The sequence below is a fragment of the Pleurodeles waltl genome, chromosome 1_1 (genome assembly GCF_031143425.1).
Source record: "Pleurodeles waltl isolate 20211129_DDA chromosome 1_1, aPleWal1.hap1.20221129, whole genome shotgun sequence".
NCBI lineage: Eukaryota > Metazoa > Chordata > Amphibia > Caudata > Salamandridae > Pleurodeles > Pleurodeles waltl.
The window spans coordinates 880,108,599-880,130,661 of record NC_090436.1 but is presented as its reverse complement, the minus strand read 5'-3'; positions in this window follow the sequence as shown (position 1 = coordinate 880,130,661).

Genomic DNA, 22,063 nt, shown 5'->3' with positions numbered 1-22,063 from the left:
TTTTTGGCCAAATTTTGAGGTTTGCAAAGGATTCTGGGTAACAGAGCCTGGTCAGAGCCCCACAAGCCACCCCATCTTGGATTCCCCTAGGTCTCTAGTTTTCACAAATGCACAGGTTTGCTAGGTTTCCCTAGGTGCCGGCTGAGCTAGAGGCCAAAATCCACAGCTAGGCAGTTTGCAAGAAAAAGTTCTGTTTTCTTTGTGAAAATGTGATGTGTCCACATTGTGTTTTGGGGCATTTCCTGTCACGGGTGCTAGTGAGGTACCATTTTTATCAGGAGACTTGGGGGAACACAGAATAGCAAAACAAGTGTTTTTGCCCCTTGTCTTTTCTACATTATTTCCTTCCAAATGTAAGACAGTGTGGAAAAAAGACGTCTATTTGAGAAATGCCCTGTAATTCACATGCTAGTATGGGCACCCCAGCATTCAGAGGTGTGCAAATAACCACTTTTTCTCAACACCTTATCTTGTGGCTATTTTGGAAATACAACGGTTTTCTTGAAACCTATTTTTCACTTTTTATATTTTAGCAAATGAATTGCTGTATACCCGGTATAGAATGAAAACCCATTGCAAGGTGCGGTTCATTTATTGGCTCTGGGTACCTACGGTCCTTGATGAACCTACAAGCACTATATATCCCCACAACCAGAAGCGTCCAGCTGACGTAACGGTATATTGCTTTCAAAAATCTGACATCGCAAACAAAAGTTGCAGAGTAAAACGTGGAGAAAAATTGCTGTTTTTTTACCTCAATTTCAATATTCTTTTATTTCAGCTGTTATTTTCTTTAGGAAACACTTGTAGGATCTACACAAATGACCCCTTGCTGAATTCAGAATTGTGTCTACTTTTCAGAAATGTTTAGCTTTCTGGGAATTAGCATTAGTTTCTCACACATTTCTGGCACTAACTGGAAGGAGGCTAAAAGCACAAAAAATAGTCAAAATGGGGTATGTCCCAGTAAAATGTCAAAATTGTGTTGAAAAATTGGGTTTTCTAATTCAAGTCTGCCTGTTCCTGAAATCTGGGAAGATGGTGATTTTCAGGGAAAAACCCACAAGCCTTCTTCTGTAGCCCTCTTTCCCACTTTTTCTTTTGAAAAAAACAACATTTTTGCCGTATTTTGTCTAATTTCTTGGTCTCCTTCAGAGGAACCCAAAAAGTCTGGGTACCTCCAGAATCCCTAGGATGTTGGGAAAAAGGACACAAATTCAGCATGGGTAGCTTATGTGGAGAAAAAGTTATGAAGGCCTAAGCGGGAACTGCCCCAAATATTAAAAAAAAGGCTTGGCACAGGAGGGGAAAAGCCCTGACAGCGAAGGGGTTAATAGGATTTACCCTCTCATCCAAATAGAAGTTTAAACAGCTGTCTTATTTTAGGGGTCTGTACTCTAACAAAAGTACTTACATTTTCTTCAACAGCATTTAAAGTAGATCTTGTTTCTTGCTTAGGACTTGTCTTCTATTCTGTAAATGTTATTATGATAAATTTCATACCATCCTCAGTCTGATGGGTCTCTTCAAACCATTCTTCAACCTTTGAAAATAAGGTCTTATTTATCATGAACAGTTATGGGCATTTCCACTAAATGCACGTTGAAGTTGGAAATAAACAGACAATGTGTATACTTATAACAACGTTTTTGACAAATATTGGCCTGAGAAGATATTTGAAGAGCGATATTGCTTCCAAAGAATACACAACTTGTTCCTCACTATTTGATTCACTGTTGCTGGTCACTTTTTGGATAACACTGATGAAATCCTTCTTTGCCACCTTCAAGATTGTGAGACAGTCACCAGACGTCTTCACTTCACATCTGTCTCTTCTGCAGCTACGGTAAATCAAGAAATAATTTGGTTAACTGTTTGAAACAAAAACCCGGTTTTATAAAAGTAAAAACAGCAATGTTACAACTTATATTTCTTGTAGTGCATCACGTTGCATATTCTCTTCTTCTCCTTGCTGTTCTTCTTTCTCTGCCACACTTGGTTGGAAAAGTCTGAAAGTTAGAAAACTTGAATTGAGTAACAGTGTAATTTATATTACAATGTTTTCTGATGACTGTTAGGACATGGATGCATGTCAAAGCCAAACAACGTTAAAATTGTGGTATGATTTTGAACTTGTTATTAGCAAAAAACAACAGAGAGAATAGCAAATATTCAGAAAATGTTTATTTTCTTACAATGAAATAGACTTTTCAGGCTTCCCAGCAATGAAGCATCCACTTGACTCGAGCAGAGTGATTATGTTTCTCCTGTTTGTTTCATCAAAGAGGACCTGAAAATTCTCATATTGCAAGATCACTCCATGATGATGATGGGAAACAACCAATGTCTTAGCTACTTTTATAGCTGTCTCTATAATCTCTAAGAAGCTCTTCATACATCTTCTCATCAAGTGGGCAGCTAAGGAGAATGTACTTTTTGAGCAAATCCTGCAAACAAGGGGGAATATGCATGTTGTTCTGGTATACTAATGACATTGTATTAAGCATTGTTAGTGTTTTAGGTTAAAGGCAGTCAGTCATAATATTATGTGCCAATTTGAATACAAAACAGAGTTGTTTCTTAAAAACAAATGAGATCACATTAAGCATTGTCAATGTTTTAGGTTAAAGGCATTGAGATGTATTAGCTGATAATTTTAAATATTTCAAACGCATGCTATGCAGACATTTGGATGACACCTCCAAAAAGCAATTTTCTATGCTGAAGTGGAAACAGAGCATGTTTTAAATACATATAGGCGGTCATTCCGTGACCGCCAGGGCCGGGGACCGCGGGAGCACCGCCAACAGGCTGGCGGTGCTCCCAAGGGCATTCTGACCGCGGCAGTACAGCCGCGGTCAGAAACGGACAACCGGCGGTCTCCCGCCGGTTTTCCGCTGGCGATTCCAACCCCCTCACCGCCATCCTGTTCCTGGCGGTCGTGACTGCCAGGAACAGGATGGCGGTGAGGGGTGTCCTGGGGCCCCTGGGGGCCCCTGCAGTGCCCATGCCATTGGCATGGGCACTGCAGGGGCCCCCGTGAGAGGGCCCCTAAAAGATTTTCAGTGTCTGCATTGCAGACACTGAAAATAGCGACGGGTGCTACTGCACCCGTCGCACCCTTCCCACTCAGCCGGCTCCATTCGGAGCTGGCTTCCTCGTGGGAAGGGGTTTCCCGCTGGGCTGGCGGGCGGCCTTCTGGAGGTCGCCCTCCAGCCCAGCGGGAAACACAGAATAACCGCGGCGGTCTTCTGACCGCGTAGCGGTATTCTGTTGGGGGAACTTTGGCGGGCGGCCTCCGCCGCCAGCCACAGTTAGAATCACCCCCATAATCTGTTATAGTGAAATAATAAAGACAAAGGTAATCTCAATGACATAAAAGGAACAGTTGCTACATAAAACACGACCTGGAAATTGCTGGTTAAAACATTTCCAGCTGTTATCATTAAAGCACTGCATAAACTTCCCCCTTAGAAAACTCCTTGTTGAAGACAAGAAAGTGGAGATCTGGAAGCACTTAAAAGCAGTTCTAAACACCTGTGACCGTCTATACTCAGCCGAGTGGTAGAAGTACTACATTTTAGTGTAGAAAAAGCCTGGTACTTATACAGGCATCCAGGTTGGAGGTTCACTGATTTCAGTGATTCGATTGGCTCTAGCAGATGCTTTGCTCCCATTTGCTCATCCTGAAGTCAGGAATAATAGCTTGAGGGAGGAGTTCACACCAAATGCATGCCACATCAGAAAAACCACATAGCCAAACCAGTTTCAAATATTGATGTTTTGTTTCCTAAAGTAAATAATCAACTACAGTATAGGCTTCTATTAAGAATGCTTACCTTTAAATGTAAGTGAGAAAGACATTGTACATTTGAAAGCCAGATTAGGTTCATTACATTTCCTTTTCACAATTTACTAGCTAGAGACTTTCTTTAACTTTCCTATTCTTCACAGGATCAATTTTCCTACATTTGTCACATAGCTAAGGGAGTCAGATTTATTTTTTAACATAGAAATTGTTTTGCTTTTTAAAATTGAAATCAGCAAGGTAAACTGCACCTTTTAGGTAGTAACTCAGGAAACAAAATAGCTGGAGACTTACTTTGATTTGCCTTATTTTCATACATTTGGCACATACCTAAGGGGGTCAGATTTATTTTTTAATATAGACTTTGTTTTGCTTTTTAACAGCGAAGACCACGAAGTACACTGTAACTTTTATGTCCTAGCTCCATCACCAATGTAGCTAGATACTTTCTTTAACTTTCTTTATCTTCACAGAATCTGTCTGCCCTGGTGTGCCAGTTTTCATACACTTGGAACATAGGTAAGGGGGTCGTAATTATTTTTGAATATTCATTTATTTGTTTGCTTTTAACAGTGAAGACAGCAAGGTACACTTTACCTTTTAAATCTTTACTCAAGAACCAAAGTAGCTAGAGACTTACTATAATTGTCACAGGATCAGTCTGCCCTGGTGTGCCAATTTTCACACACTTATCTCTTATGTAAGGGGGTTGAATTTATTTTTGAATATATAGTTAATTTTGCTTTTTAACAGCAATCATTTCATGGTGATAAGTCAGGAACTATGATAGGCAGACACATAATTTAAACTGCAGTATTGGTGAGATCAGTCCCCCTAATTAGCCACATTTTATGCCTTTAGCATTACAATTAATTATCAAAGTCCTAAGCCAGGATCCACAAAAGCTAGAGAGATCATTCAAACTCCATAAATGTGCCAAGATCATCCCACACATCTGTGCCTATTCCCGTGCCAATGCCATAGTTTCTGGACTGTCATGTCAGGTCCTGATCACCCTAAGCTGAAGGATTAGGAAAAGGTCACACTTGATGCTTACATTAGCCAGATCACATCCAAAGCTCAACCTGCCTGTCAACAGCAATAAGGATAATCCAATGTAATCTTTTCAAGCAATGTTCCTGCCACATTAATTTTTGTATAAATAGCAGGCCTATTTCCACAAAAATCAGTACTTTAACAGCCCTTCTGACTTCAGACCTATACAGGAGCTTCAGAACTGTTTAGTGCTTCCCAAGTTCCTTTCTACCTTTAAAATGGCTTAATCTGTGAGGTCAGACTATATGCTTGTGCCGTCTTTGCAAATGTTGTTATTTTAATGCTTTCAATTACTGTTTATTGTTTGGCTATTTTTGCATATAGGTTTGAAACATGCTGTTTATATCTCTTTCATTAATTCAATGGGTTTATACATAGAGGTTGACTTTGTAACTATGTTAGCAAAGGTGTCAGATACTCCTAATAAATCTCCTTATAGCTCTTTCATTATTTTAATGGATTTACACATAAAGTTTGACTTTGTGACTGTGGGGGTCATTATGACTCCGGCGGTCAGAGCTAATGTGGTGGTAGTACCGCCAACAGGTTTGCAGTACTTACCGTCACATTATGACATTGGCAGGTTGGCTAAAGCCAACCCACCAATGTACCACTCCGACCACCATGGCCGTAGCAGCCACCGGGACTGGAGATAAGAATCTCCAGCCCGGCGGCCAACATTGTGCCGCCGGGGGTATTATGACCCTGCCTACCACCATGATTTCAGTGGTGTTCATAACAACACAAAAACCATGGCGGTAGGCCCTATCAGTGACAGGGAATTCTTTCCCTGTCACCGATAGGAGGCCCCCTCCCCCCAAACGTCTCCAAACACCCCCTCACCCCTCCCTACATCCACTCCCCCATTCACACACTCATCCACACATACATACACGCATGCATTCATCCATTCATGCACACACCCGCACACACATCAAAACATACACACAGACACGCATTCACATTTCCATGCATACACACACTCACACACATTCATACACGCACTCACAAACATTCATACACGCATGCACTCAAAAAATATTAAACACACACTTTCATTCACAAACACTCACACGTACATGCATCCCCCCCACATACAACACCCCCTGAAACCCTGCCCGTGTTGGAGACCTGACTTACCTGGATCCATGGGGTCTTCCGGCAGGGGATGGAATGGGGCACTTCTACCGCCAGCAGAACACCGCCAGGCTGTATTATTTCTCATAAATACTGGTGTGGCGCTTCTGGTGGTAGCAGCACCACCTTACCACCTTCTGCCAGTATTGCCACAGCCGGAATTTGGTCCTTCTTGAGGCAGGAATCCAGCTGTGACCATATCATGGCGGACAGCTGGTTGGCTGGCTACAACATTGAAGAAAATATTACTGACACCATTATAGTACTTGGGCACTTTGGCTGTGGCTGAAGCCCACGAGCAGTGTGGTTTGGCCACCCGAGACAGCTTGCGTGGAGGGTCTGGCCTCAGGACAGGCACTATGGCCAACCCATCTGCTCATGTCTGGCCTAGTGCAGCAGGGCTTGTATGCTTGCTGGGGTGGACGAAGGCGCTGCACAGTAAAAGGTGACTTCACCATGGTGGGTTGAGAGCAGGGCCTGGCCCTGCAGGTTAAACCCTGTGGTCAACTCTCACTGTGCCTAGCTAAAGATCTTGAGCAGCAGGGATTAGCTACACTGCGAAGTGTTGGACACAGGGCCTGGCCAAAGACCAGGTCTGTTGGCCAACTCTACTTGTGAAAATTGGTGAAGTGATCACAAGCATGGTGACCTACTGACTTTAGCAAGTCACCACCTTGACCACCCAAAAGAAAGTCATTCTTAGGTTGCAATTTGTTTTAGTAAATAGGTCAGTTCACATAATGCCTTTGGATTTGCCGAAAGAGGATGCAAATATTTCAACCCTATTTTGTACATCTAACATCAATACTTCTGAATACAAGTCCATATTGTCATGCATTAACACAGTGATTCACCACCTGTGAACCAGGGACCCCAGGGGGTCTGTGAAGCCTCCTCAGGGGGTCCGTGACTGCTTAGAAAATTAAACAATATTAACAGATTATGTCCCCAGCTTCCAGTAATGACTCATTGGGGGGTCCTCAGATTCCAATAATTATACAGTGGAGGTCCCGGGTTCCACTAATGATAAATTGGGGGTCCACAGAAGTCAAAAGTTTGGGAACCACTGCACTCACAGTTAGGACAGACATGATAAACAATATAAATTATTTTTCTATTTTTAACTGAAATAAATGGTTCTAAGAAGAACCTTTTTCTTAATTTTCAGTTTGCTTCTATTTTATCTTTTTTCTGAAATGCTTCTATTGAAACTGTGTACAAAAAATATATTTTGCAGGTAGCTTCTTTGGCAGCCTCTTGGTTGTCAGGAAGTGTGGCACTCTCCTTGCTCAGAGATATTATTTTGGAACATTGAATACAAAGCAAATCGATTTTGAATATAAATAGTTGAAGACATGTTGGCCCATATTTATGGGGAAATGGCGTGGGGCAGCACCACATATCTTATTGCTGCACTGCACTATGCCAATGTGAAAGGGCAGGAATTCACCATATTTATGAAATACAGCATATTCCTGTCCTTTCTCCCTGTGCTGGTGCACAATTGGCTGTCTAGCATCATCCCAGACACCCTTGCACCATGGTGCAAGGGTGCCTGCGTTGTTTGCAGGATTGTTTTTGTGCAGGAAGGGCAACGCTTGCCTAAACAATGACTGCCTTTTTCTGTGCCTTAACCACACATGTGTGGTTAAGGCAGAGAATGGTCTAGTTGATTGGGAGAGGACGTGGTGAGGTAAATGGGGCTAAGGGCAAAGTTTGGGGTAGTTTTTAGGGGTTCGGTGGACTTAGGGCTTATCAGGATAGTATATTATTTAGGGACAGGGTAGGGGCTTGGGGAAGTTTATTTTTCAGGGCTTGGGGTGGGTGGGGGATCAGGGTATTTTTTTTTTTAGGGGCGGTGGTAGGTGGAGGGTAGTTTATTTTTTAGGGACAGGGAAGGTTTAAGGAAGGGTGGATGGGAGAGGAGAATTGGGAGAGAACGTGGTGAGGTAAGTAGGGTTGGGGCATGGTTTAGGGTATTTTTTAGTGGTGCGGTGGATTTAGGGCTTAGAGTGTGTTGGGGTCGGGGTAGTTTATTTGTTAGGGGTGGGTGGGTTGGATAGTTTATTTTAAGGGCTTAAGGTGGGTGGGGGTTGGGTAGTTTACTTATTAGGGGTGAGGGAAGGTTTTAGGGCTCAGGTCAGGTGTTGGGTGTCAGATGGCAGGGGTCGGGTGGGTGGTCAAGGTCCTTTTTTTAGGGTTTAGGGTGGGTGGGGGTTCGGGTAGTTTAGTTATTAGGGGTGGGGGAAGGTTTTAGGGCTCAGGGCAGGTGAGGGCTGGTGGGGTAGTTTATTTTTTAGGGCTTAGGGTGGGTAGGGGTGGGCTATAGTTTAGGTATTGGGGTGGGGGAAGGTTTTAGAGCTCAGTGCAGGTGGGGGTGTTGTGGTAGTTTAGTTTTTAGGGGTGGGGTGGTTTTAGGGCTCAGGGCAAGTGGGGGGTTGGGGTAGTTTTTCTTATGAAAAGAGGGGCCAGGATTTTTAGGGGGGAGGTTTTAGGGATAGGTAGTTTTGGTCCGCAGGGAGGTTTGGGGTAGTTTTTTAGGTTATGAGGGGGGGTTGTATGACACAACCATGCATGCCGTTTTCACATATGCCATTACTAAGCACGCTTTTACAAAATATTTCACTGTAAAGGCATGCGTGGTAAAGGCATACATGGAAATGATGCAGTCATGGTTCTAACTGCGTTGTTAAGGCACACATGGTTTCGGCATGCTTGGTTGTGTTATTCAACCCCCATGGAACGCCTCTGTGGCACAGACTAGTCTTGCACTGCTTTGTCTTACTCCATAAGTTGCATGGCCTCATAGGTATGGTTGAGAGGCCTGTGCTGCCGGAGTGTCAAAAAAGTGACGCTCTGGGAGGGCAAACCTCTCATAAATACTGTATGCCCCATTGTCGATGGCAAGAACTTGTACTGGAAGAGGATCACAAGGTTACAGAATCTGCACTACACCAAAAGAAGTAGACACCCCCTGTATTATTGTCAACTGCTGTGTATGCCATGGATTTAACTGCTTTGGCATACAAGAAATACAGAATGAGTACTTGTTTTCAGTATCTTTGCAGGGCGTCTTCTGACACAGTTTTACCAGTTGTCCAGGCGCTCTCTTTTCTCTAGGTGTTATGAAGAAGAACTCCCATACAATGGACTCAAGATAGGCATTTGTTTGCTGTCTTTCATTCTGAGGGTATTTAGGTGCTCTCTGGTCTCCTCCTGATTCACTTCTCTAAACTATTTCTGGTTTAGTGTTAAGAAAGGAGAAACTTTCAAAACAAATAAGGATATATTGCTCATGGTGTGAAGCAAGTGATTTCCAAATTCCTAATGCCGGAAATGTGGCTGAAAATTCTTCAGATTGAGCTAATAGAGTCACAGCAACCAATCAGATGTGGTTTTAGTTTGAGTGTCAGGTACTGTTGTACCATTTTTAGGTACAGTGACACTTAATAACGCAGAAATTTTTATATTTCCTATTATTTAGGTCTGTCAGCAGACCCCAAGGCTCAAACATGGAAAAATGACTCCTTCACAGTGAACTGAACTTTTTTTAACTTTCAGACACTGTGGTACTACCGGGGGACAAAGAAAAGAAATTTAAGGCCTCCCAGAAGTGATACAGTACTCTATCATTCTCTATATGTCCATTATAAGAACCAGGGTATCTATGGGTCATCAAAAAGAAAAAATGAAAACTGCCATCTGATTGACTATTCAGGGTGCACTATTAGAAAATAAGCCCACAGGCCTCAGAAACAACACCTAAACACACTGGAGTTTTGCAGAAGAAGACTGCTGTGGAAACAATCGAAGTACATCCTGGCCTCAGAAAAATCGCCACACCAGCAGCCACCTTAACCACCACCCGCTCACCCTTCTACACTTGGAATGGTCACATAATTGAGAAGTCATCAACATCTGCAGCCACATAATCAACAAGGCCTGAAAAGGATTTGGTGAGGTTAAAGTTCTTTTCATTCCCAGGGTAGCAAAAAATGAATAAGGAAGCAGTTAAATACAACTTCTGCAAACAGGTGCTCCGGGGGGCAAACCAACCTAGTACTCCATGTGTACAAGTGGGATGTGGAAGCTCCTGCGTGCTACATTCCAACCACATACCTTTTGTGGAGCAGGAAAGCAGGGAGCAGAAGGAGATGAAACTGCACCAGTGTAAGGACAGCATCAACAGGAAGAACAGGACAATGACAACATGTAGTATTGTTCAATGTACTGCAAATGAAGTCTCAAGATTGTGACTTCTGGTGAGACAAAATAATCAATTTTTACAAAAGCTATACAGAACTAATGCATTAAACAAAACAAAAACCTGTAGAACAACATCAATAAAAATACATTAAAAATTAAACAAATAATCAAAATGTTAAAAAACTGTAGTTCTATACTGTTAAAAATAAAAAAGGGTTGGAACAAGTAAAAGGTACATACACATAAAAAGTTTTGAAGAAACTAAGCATAAAACACCCACAAATATCAAATTGTCCAGAGGCAAAGCCCTGCATGCAATCTCCTCTGCACACAACTAGAGACTGTGTGAGGGGATCAAGTTAGATACAAGGTCTGGTCTTACGTTCTGCGCTGTGGGGTTACCCAGCTGAAGAAGGTGTTACACATGCTACATTTATAATATTCTCATAAAATGCCAGAAAATCACTGAAAATACTTAGGTTAAAGTAACATTATACTTTCTTATGGCAATAAGATCTTAACCTACCTAAAAAAAAACTTGAAACATTCACCAAACAAAAAGGCTAAATTATGTTTACAAACGCCCCCAAGATATTGTGGCATAAATTAGTAAATTTACCTGCCCAAAAACTGGAATTTAGTGGCAGCATTTTGTGGTGCTTTATTTTGCTACAGTTAATTGTTGCTGCTAGGTTAACCCTGTGTGCTCTGTGCCATAGGTACCAGGGGGCTGAGCTCAGGTTTAATTGGATACTTTAGTGGGTCAACTTGACAAGGATTGTGATTATTACTTGTGATGGGTACCTACCCACCTAACCTAATAGTCTAATATCTTATAGTCGTGTTTTGGGTTTTGGGAGGCTGGATGGAGGATAGTGCTATGGGTGGTGGTGGAGGGGACACTGCATTTTTCAGGTGGGTAAAAGGTCATTGAGGTCCCACTGCAGGCTCCACTTCATTTTTGGTGACTATGGGTTGGGGGGCCTTGGGTGGGGAAGTGGAGAATGGGACCTGCTGCAGCCCGAACTTACTTTTGGGCGGGTGTTTTTGGTTTGGAAGAGGCACAACAGAACAAAAGGCTAACTCAAACTTCACTTCCATTAGAACCGTCAATCCGAGGTATACAAAAAAGAAATAAAAGGTCTACTTTTGTTGTCACTTTTGTAGAAATCGTAGGATTTTTACAAAAGTGCCAAACCCATAATCTTTTTTGGGGCAAATCTCAAGATGGCTATATCCTGGGGGGGTGTCGTAGATTTTAAACTGTCTTCTTGTGTTACTTCCTATCTGGGTTTCATCTCTTCTGGAGATGAAAACTGTTCACGAGCCGCCACCCTGACTCAAAACTCCCGCACATTAACGCTGCACTCTTTGGTGCCTGATGACACGTTTGAGGGCAGGGACATTCACGAATCGTTCGTCGCATTTCTCCGATTATATTTTTGTGCTTAGAATAAAAAGGAGTGCTGAATACACTCGCCTCGACTGATAAGGTAATTCACTCAGTTGCCTATTGTGCAACACACAGTGAAATGGATAGTGTGTTCCATGCATCAAAGTGATGTGTGTAAGCAACATTTACACTTTGAGCACACGCCTTGTTCTGGGTCAGCAATGTACAACACATTATTTGCTATCAGTTTTGACTAGCTAAACCAACTGAGTGGTGCATAAACGAGGGTGAAGGTACTGCTTCACTTTAATGCTCGCATTTAATTTTGCTATGGCAGCAATATAACTCGTCGCAACTTTATGCTTGGTGTTGAGCGCACCTGTTATTGAATCAGGAGCAACATGACCAGTGGCACAATAATCTCAGTGATGAAAACAGAATTATTGCATAGGTATATTAGTGTTAATTATTTTCATACTGTAGGTATCCATGGTACAATTGTACTCACCCCGACATGTTTGAAGAAGCACATTTGTAATAATTTATTATATATTTCTTGGCTTAATGGTACTGAGCCGAGACTGAATATTTTCAGTGGTACAATATTAGTGGCATTTACATTTTATAACATATTACTGCTGTCCTAGGCATTCGCCAATGCAGACACGTATAACTGCTAGCTTTCCACATTGATCCACGCACACCCTCATTCATTCTTGTACTTACCCATCCATCCATCCAGGAACTCATTATTCAGCCATTCATTGATGCGCTGTCTCGCTCATTAATTCCTTCAATAACCCATTAGGGTCTGGCATAAGCACAACTCTTTTGTTGAGGTAATATATTATTTTCAACGTAATTTGTGAATTCAGTGTTAACATGCGTCAACCGGTTAGACCTTGGCACTGCACTACATACATGCATTGTGAACAGTTACGTCACATGCCATGTTATGATTTTCTAGACATGCCTTCTGGCTTTCACTCATCCAGGCCAGTTCATATCCAGGCTCCGAATCAGGTTTGTGTATGTATGTCCTCTGCGGTTTCCACTATGAGCTGCGCTCACCATGGCGATTGGGGTGTCAAGAAACATTAATTGCCAAGTATTCTTGAACATGGTAGAATAATGGAAATAGCACACCAATACCTTGGGATCGCGTCTGAGTTATATTAAAATACTGACTTTATAGTTATGTGATGGAATGGGTAAAGGACCAGTGTTGAAAAACCCAACAGACACTGACAATAGCCAGTTATAGTATAGGTAACTAAGTATAATTTTACTCCTCATCATAACACTGCTTATGACCTCACATATGACATCACCCACGACATGTTAAATGAAATGATTGATGACATCACAGATGACATAATTGATTGATGATGATAGTGTGCTATAGGAGTTCTGGTCTGGTAGTAATTCAAAAAGCTTTACTTATTTACAATTTTATCAGCAATCAAGTACTAATGAGCATAACCTTTCTCCACATGCTGGATACCTGTGAACTCACCCACATTTGGTGGATGTCACCCTGTTTTTACTGGTATAACCCCGCCTAACCAATAAAATGCCATTATGTAAGTTAAGATAGTTACTCACTAGTTAAACCTTGGTCACCTTCCAAAAAAGTGTTTCCTATCTATTCATCTTATTGGGATGAAGCTATTAAACATTAGGAATGTGCAAAATTCACATACTTTCCTATTGCTTCATTACATGGAATTTCACCAAAATATTAATTTGATTGTATTTATTTCTATATTTTAGTATTTTAGCATAAAGTGAGTACTTGCATGCATTTTTAGCAGGAGGATGCATTGAAAATAAAGAACTACAGACAACAGCCACTCCGGTTCTGCTAGTTCTGTGCGTTCACTGTAAATTTTAACTGCAAATTGTGTGTTTGTTATACATTTTATCACAAATAGGGTGTAAGTACTAAAAGTGGCATAATGGCATAACTTAACAAACGTAGCACGAAATTCCTGAAAGTACATCACTTACCACAGTATAATGAAAATTTCGCCCAGGTATACCAAACACCTCACATGACCTGTAATTTTGAACCAAAAGGTTGTCAGGAATGTATTAGGCACTGGAAAGGAATCGTCAGCCAGGCCATATGGATATGCCTCAGCAGGTTGGTAAAATACACTGCACACATTACTGAGACAGGCAGAAACACGTACAACATTATTGCCATTGCTACAACCATACTGTGGGGGTCATTCTAAGTCTGCCGCCCGCCAGACTTCCCCCACCAAAGTACCGCTCCGCGGTCGAAAGACCACTGAGGGTATTTTGGGATTTGCCTTGGGCTGGCGGGCGACCGCCAAAAGGCCGCCCGCCAGCCCAGGGCAAATCATCCTTCCCACAAGGACGCCGGCTCAGAATTGAGCCGGCGGAGTGGGAAGGTGCGACGGGTGCAGTGGCACCCATCGCGTATTTCAGTGGCTGCATAGCGGGGTCAGAAAATTCTTTACCATGGAGTATTCATAACACCTCTACCTTCACTGGGAGATAAACTGTGCACTATATAACTTTTGCCATACATAACCAAACTCCAGGGTTACGCTATTTTCATTCTGTAAACACAGTAATTTAAGCTGTATGACTGCAGGCCTTTTACTAATATATAAAAATATATTTTTAAATGATGTCAAGGTTTAGTGGGTAATGTGAATGGCAATGGAATGGGTGATGCCATCAGTGATGTAACCAATGAGTATGAGATGTCATTAGTTATGTGATCAATAATGTCATGAGAGGTCATAAGAAGTGCATGACAGGGACACAAGTGATAATTAGTTAATTACATTTTAACTGGTGACTTTCAGTCAGGATTGCGTTTTTCAATATTATTTCTTCTTTTAAGCTGTGAGAAATATATAATGTTATTGTTTTTTTTCACTAAATTTGCTGTTCTGTTTTAACTGAGTGATGATCATATTGCAATACCAAATTATAACAGCACTTTAACCTTTGTTTCTTTGGTACTGTCTCTCCATTTGATTGTCAATAATCCAACATAGCTAATAGCAGGTTAATATATTGGCACATCGACGCAAATGCCCGTCAAAATTTGAGTAAATATTGAAGTACAACATAGTTGTTTAAAAAATGCGAATTCATATCTGATCAACTCTACAATACACATGACCAGGAATTCATTACACTGATCCACACAAATTTTTTAAAACCTTGCAACAGTATTTTCACAGTTTTTATGGAACAATCTTCTAAGATTTCTTATACCCCACTGTGATTCATGTGCGTGCATTCAAATCCTACAGACTATAAAGTACCAAGAACCATTCCAATACCTAAAAACTGTGAAGTACGTAGACCACAACCATTTAATAATAGGTCTATATTTTATCTTGAATAATACGGTCCTATATTGACTAACAATCTCAATGATCTGGGAATTGAATGCTCGACAGCTGGTAACAGGCCATATAAACATATTCTCCAAATTCTCCTGTAAAGTACCTCATTCTATTCCTGTGTGGGGCCTACAACCAAACCTCCCTCTCATGCCTGAAGTCCAATTACCAGATATTAATCAATGTCACTCCTCTCTCCATGCTGCAAACAATGTGAACATATTCATACACAATAATCCCTAATTTTCCTAAATCTGAAAATGTTTATGCAACCTGCTGGGAATGCTATAGTTTCAATGTTGCATTTCATACAGCGACCTGTGATCAAAATACATTATACAGTACATGGATGCATCCTATTCCTCTGTACACTAAAAATTGGACGGGGACTTCAACTCCACCATGTCAACAACCAACAATGATTGACAGTTATCTTGGCTTCCATTGCTTAATCTAAAGTGCGGTAAAGTTAAACCAAAAAACACCAGCCATTACTGATAATACATAAAATCCATAAAGTGCATTTCAATAAAGTGCTAAACCAATCAGTCATCAACTCCTCATTTTAGAACTTCGCCCACCCTATAAATCAGAGGGTTGTTTAAAGGATATAGCCTAATCCACCTTAGATGAGCTGCTACTCTGGCTTAAACATAAGTGCAATACAGATGAGTCACAGAGTGCCAGCAATTCATGATAATGTAAGACATTAATAAAATTGAAGTCAATAAATTGCTTATTCATCAATGCCTCATTCAGGTTCTTCGACGTCCCTCAAAACCTATGGCCACCTCATTGGAGCATACATATGTGACCAGTTCAAGTAAGGTAATTATTTTTAAAAAAAACATCCTCCAGAACAGAATATGTAAACTGCATCATTGTCCTACTAGGGTAGATCCATACTAATACAGCTCGAAATAATACTCCTTGCCCACTCAGACCTCTGAGATGCCTAAAAGAAGGGATGTTATTCCATGTACAAAAAATAATTACATTCTTAACTAGGTTAACACATCACAAGTGAATATGCATGTCTGCATCAGAATTCAGTACCCAAGGTATTTCAGTTCCAATTGTGATTATCTGTTTTGATTCTGCTCTCCTCAGCGCTAATTCCTGACCTCCTCCTCTCGGTTTAGCACTTTTATGGAGGATGCCATAAAAACACATAACATTTTAGCACCCCCATGCTTGTCCCAGACATGCTTAGCCATGGCATAAGTATAATCCCTGTGAGAAAGTAGCCTCTTTCTAACCTTGTTACCCCCACTTTTGGCCTGTTTGTGAGTATATGTCAGGGTGTTTTCACAATCTCACTGGGATCCTGCTAGCCAGGGCCCAGTGCTCATAGTGAAGACCCTGTGTTGTCAGTATGTTTGTTATGTGTCACTGGGACACTGCTAGCCAGGACCCCAGTGCTCATACGTTTGTGGCCTATATGTATGTGTTCCCTGTGTGATGCCTAACTGTCTCACTGAGGCTCTGCTAACCAGAACCTCAGTGGTTATGCTCTATCTGCTTTCCAAATTTGTCACTAACAGGCTAGTGACTAAATTTACCAATTCACATTGGCATACTGGTACACCTATATAATTTCCCTAGTATTTGGTACTGAGGTACCCAGGGTATTGGGGTTCCAGGAGATCCCTATGGGCTGAAGCATTTCTTTTGCCACCCATAGGGAGCTCTGACAATTCTTACACAGGCCTTCCAGTGCAGCCTGAGTGAAATAACGTCCACGTTATTTCACAGCCATTTACCACTGCACTCAAGTAACTTATAAGTCACCTATATGTCTAACCTTCACCTGGTGAAGGTTGGGTGCAAAGTTACTTAGTGTGTGGGCACCCTGGCACTAGCCAAGGTGCCCCCACATCGTTCAGGGCAAATTCCCCGGACTTTGTGAGTGCGGGGACACCATTGCACGGTGCACTGTACATAGGTCACCACCTAGGTACAGCGTCACAATGGTAACTCCGAACATGGCCGTGTAACATGTCTAAGATCATGGAATTGTCACCCCAATGCCATTCTGGCATTGGGGGGACAATTCCATGATCCCCCAGGTCTCTAGCACAGAACCCGGGTACTGCCAAACTGCCTTTCCGGGGTCTCCACTGCAGCTGCTGCTGCTGCCAACACCTCAGACAGGTTTCTGCCCTCCTGGGGTCCAGGCAGCCCTGGCCCAGGAAGGCAGAACAAAGGACTTCCTCTGAGAGAGGGTGTAACAACCACTCCCTTTGGAAATAGGTGTGAGGGCTGGGGAGGAGTAGCCTCCCCCAGCCTCTGGAAATGCTTTGATGGGCACAGATGGTGCCCATCTCTGCATAAGCCAATCTACACCAGTTCAGGGATCCCCCAGCCCTGCTCTGGTGCGAAACTGGACAAAGGAAAGGGGAGTGACCCCTCCCCTGACCTGCACCTCCCAGTGGAGGTGCCCAGAGCTCCTCCAGTGTATCCCAGACCTCTGCCATCTTGGAAACAGAGGTGTTTGTGGCACACTGGACTGCTCTGAGTGGCCAGTGCCAGCAGGTGATGTCAGAGGCTCCTTCTGATAGGCTCTTACCTCTCTTGGTAGCCAATCCTCCTTCCTAGGTAGCCAATCCTCCTTTTCTGGCTATTTAGGGTCTCTGCTTTGGGGATCTCACCAGATAACAAATGCAAGAGCTCACCAGAGTTCCTCTGCATCTCCCTCTTCACCTTCTGCCAAAGGATCGACCGCTGACTGCTCAGGACGCCTGCAAAACTGCAACAAAGTAGCAAGACGACTACTAGCAACCTTGTATCGCTTCATCCTGCCGGCTTTCTCGACTGTTTCCAGGTGGTGCATGCTCTGGGGGTAGCCTGCCTCCTCTCTGCACCAGGAGCTCTGAAGAAATCTCCTGTGGGTCAACAGAATCTTCCCCTAGCAACCGCAGGCAACAAAAGACTGTATCACTGGTCCTCTGGGTCCCCTCTCAGCATGACGAGCGTGGTCCCTCGAACTCAGCAACTTTGTCCAAGTGACTCCCACAGTCCAGTGACTCTTCAGTCCAAGTTTGGTGGAGGTAAGTCCTTGCCTCCCCACGCTAGACTGCATTGCTGGGTACCGCGCGATTTGCAGCTGCTCCGGCTCCTGTGCACTCTTCCAGGATTTCCTTCGTGAACAGCCAAGCCTGGGTCCCGACACTCTAACCTGCAGTGCACAACCTTCTGAGTTGTCCTCCGGCTTCGTGGGACTCCCTTTTGTGACTTCGGGTGGACTCCGGTTCACTTTTCTTCTAAGTGCCTGTTCAGGTACTTCTGCGGGTGCTGCCTGCTTCTGTGAGGGCTCCCTGACTTGCTGGGCACCCCCTCTGTCTCCTCATCCAAGTGGCGATATCCTGGTCCTTCCTGGGCCACCGCAGCATCCAAAAACCCTAACTGCAACCCTTGCAGCTAGCAAGGCTTGTTTGCGGTCTTTCTGCGTGGGAGCACATCTGCAAGCTTCTTCAAGACGTGGGACATCTATCCTCCAAAGGGGAAGTTCCTAGTCCTCTTCGTTCTTGTGATACTCCACTAGTTCTGGAGGGGGCTTTGTGCCCAGAGTGCTTCATCCTGCCAAGGACAGAGGTAGTGGATGCGATACTCCACTGGTTCTGGAGGGGGCTTTGTGCCCAGAGTGCTTCATCCTGCCAAGACTGAGGTAGTGGATGTGATGCTCCACTGGTTCTGGAGGGGGCTTTGTGCCCAGAGTGCTTCCTCCTGCCAAGGACAGAGGTAGTGGATGTGATACTCCACTAGTTCTGGAGGGGGCTTTTTGCCCAGAGTGCTTCATCCTGCCAAGGACAGAGGTAGTGGATGCGATACTCCACTGGTTCTGGAGGGGGCTTTGTGCCCAGAGTGCTTCATCCTGCCAAGACTGAGGTAGTGGATGTGATGCTCCACTGGTTCTGGAGGGGGCTTTGTGCCCAGAGTGCTTCCTCCTGCCAAGGACAGAGGTAGTGGATGTGATACTCCACTAGTTCTGGAGGGGGCTTTGTGCCCAGAGTGCTTCATCCTGCCAAGGACTGAGGTAGTGGATGTGACATTCTACTGACGGTGGTGCAACATGCAAGCTGGCCAGGCCCCTGGAACTGACCACCAGCCTCGTACGAATGACCACGGGGATGGCAGCCATGTCTGCCGTGGTGCCACTAGCACAGGATGTGGCGTGTCCGCTCGCGGTGCTGGCGGCGGGCTCAGTAGCGGCAATGCTTGCGGTGCTCATTGGGCAGCGGTGCTGGTGGGGGGCTCACTGACCTCAGTCGGGCAACTGTGTCCTGAGCGGCGGTGCTGGTGGGGGACTCACTAACCTCGGTGCTGGCGACTGTGTCTTGAGCAGCGGTGTTGGTGTGGGGCTGACTGATCTTGGTGCTGGCGGCGGTGTCATAAGCGGCGGTGCTGGTGGCAGGCTCACTGACCTTGGTGCTGGCAGCGGTGTCATGAACGGCCGTGCTGGTGGGGGGCTCACTGACCTTGGTGCTGCTGAAGGGCACAGTGTCTGCTGTATAGGTGAAGGGCTCAGTATCTTGGGTGCTGGCAGCAGTGCCCGTGGCGGCGGTCCTTGTGGCGCTGCCAGTAACGGTCTTGTCTGCCATGCAGGTTGGCGGCGACATTGACTTGCCTTTCATTTTCAGGCCCTTCCCCACCTTGGATGGTGGCGCAGCTGTCTTGCCACTTCCAACTGTTGTCCTGGCTGAGCCCTTGGTGGCAGGTGTTTTGGCCTTCTCCCTCCGGGATGTAGGCAACTTCTTCTGTTTTGGAGGTGGGGGAATGTCCTTGGCCTCGCTCCTTGGGACACTGGCAGCCCTGCTGCTTGGCGCACTCCAGAATCCGGTTACTGCTGGCACCACTGTGTCCGGTGATGTGGTGGCTGAGGTGCTGGGTTGGGACCTGGAAAGGCGGGCCCTAGGGGACGGAAGGGGTGGGGGAGGTGAAGGGAAGAGGTCAAGGTTTGACAGGAAAAGTTTCTTAGACACACTGGGACGGGTAGATGGAGGGGGTTTGGGAGTGGAGGAAGAGGTAGTGGTTGTAGGAGGTGTTCGTTTGCTGACTTTGGGTGAAGGTGCATGGGCTGGAGGCTGTTGTGAGGTGGGTGTGTGACTGCATTTGTGTAGTTTGGGAGGAGGGCTCACTGACACACTGGTAGAGGACACAGGGGATGTGTGAATGGTAGTGGGGTGGTGAGTGCACGTGAACGGTGTGTGGTGATGTGCGTGCTGGTGATGAAGGTAGTGGCTGAGGATGTAGTGCATGCAGTTCTGAGTGGAGACATGATAGGGAGGGAGGAGGGAGACGTGGAGGAGGGGAACACAGTGAGGCAGTGGATGTTGTTATGTGTGCATGGGTATGATGCTTGTGTGAGTGCCTGTGGGATGTGTGGTGCTTATGTTTGCCAGAGCTACCCTTGTGTGTTGAGATGTGTGCATGCTGGTCTGATGGTGTGCCTGGGATAGGCTGAGGTACTGGGGATTGGGTCTGGGTGGAGGAAGTTGGAGGGGGAGGTTGGACACAGGGACAATGGCTACCATCAGTGCTGAGGCCAGAATTTGAAATGCTCACTGTTGGGCTGCCTGGCCAGAATGAATGCCCTCCAGGTATGCATTTGTCTGCTGCAACTGCCTCTCAACACCCTGGATGGCATTCAGAATGGTAGACTGCCCAACAGCGAGGGATCTCAGGATGTCAATGTCATCCTCACTGAGGGCAGCAGGGCTGACTGGGGCAGGGGCTGAGGTGCCTGGGGCAAAGGAAATGCCCACCCTCCTGGGTGAGTGGCCATGGGGCACACGCTGAGGGGCTGCTGGGTGGGCGGTGCTGTTAGGGGGGTGGCGGCTCTACCTGTAGATGCGGGGGGCACAGAGGGGCCCGCCACCGCAAGGGAGCTCCCATCAGAGGAGGGGTCGGTGTCGCTGGTCTCTGCTCCAGTCCCCACCGTGGAGCTCCCCTCGCCCTCTGTCCCACTGGTGAATTCTGACTCCGTAGTGTCACCCTCCAGGGCCATGTGGAATGCAGCTCCCTCCTGCTCCAGTGGCACAGCTCCTCCGCCTGATGATGCTAATGCACACAAGAACAGGGAGACCACAAAAAGGGGGGGGGAGAAAGAAGAAAGACATGTTCAGTGCATGCAATGCTGCTACCGTTGGCGGACACTACAGACACAGCAGCCCTCTGCACTATGCCATGCACTTAGAGTTCAATAATTAATCACAGAGACATGGGGTACAAGGCCTATGGCAGATTGATGCACACATGGAGGTCACAGGAGCCTGACTAGGTGTAGATGGCTCTTACCACTGGTGGGGTTGGTGTGCCACATAGCCTCCCTCACAAAGGGTCCTTGCCTACAAAGTTCGCCCTGGCCTAGGGGTACCCACTGCCCACCTCCCCCACCCAGACACCTTCAGCTGAATGAGAGTATACTCACCCCCTTGTGGCGCCATCCAACTCCGGATATGCCACCGCTAGGATCCGGAACATCAGGGGTGTCATGGTGCAACAGGCACCCCACCCACGTTGGGAGGACATCACCAGCTGGGCCTCCGCCGTCTTCTTGCTCCAGTGGCGAATGTCCTCCAATCTTTTACGGCAGTGGGTGCTCCGTCTGTGGTGGACCCCCAGGACCCGGACGTCCTTGGCGATGGCACACCAAATATCCTTCTTCTGGTGGGCGCTGACCTACAGGAATAGTACAGGGGAAAAGGTACAACATTAATCGTCCGAACCGTCACAGTCATTGGCCCAAGTTCCCACCCTTGCCCTGCCGCACATACACTCACCGTCGGATCATGCACGCCTCATCCCCCCAACTATCTCCCATCCACACCACTCCAAACAGGCATTGCCCATACAGCATGCTCCCAGTGTACTCACCTGTTTGCCTGAAGGACGGTAGAGTAGTGTGTACTGGGAGAGGACCCCATCCACTAGTTTATCCAACTCCTCCAATGTGAAGGCAGGGGCCCTTTCCCCAGACACATGAGCCATCATAGCTTCCAGACTGAGGTCACAGCAGCAGTTGCAGTGTAGGTCCTCTCCTGTAGAAGATCAGGTATCAAGTGAGTGAAC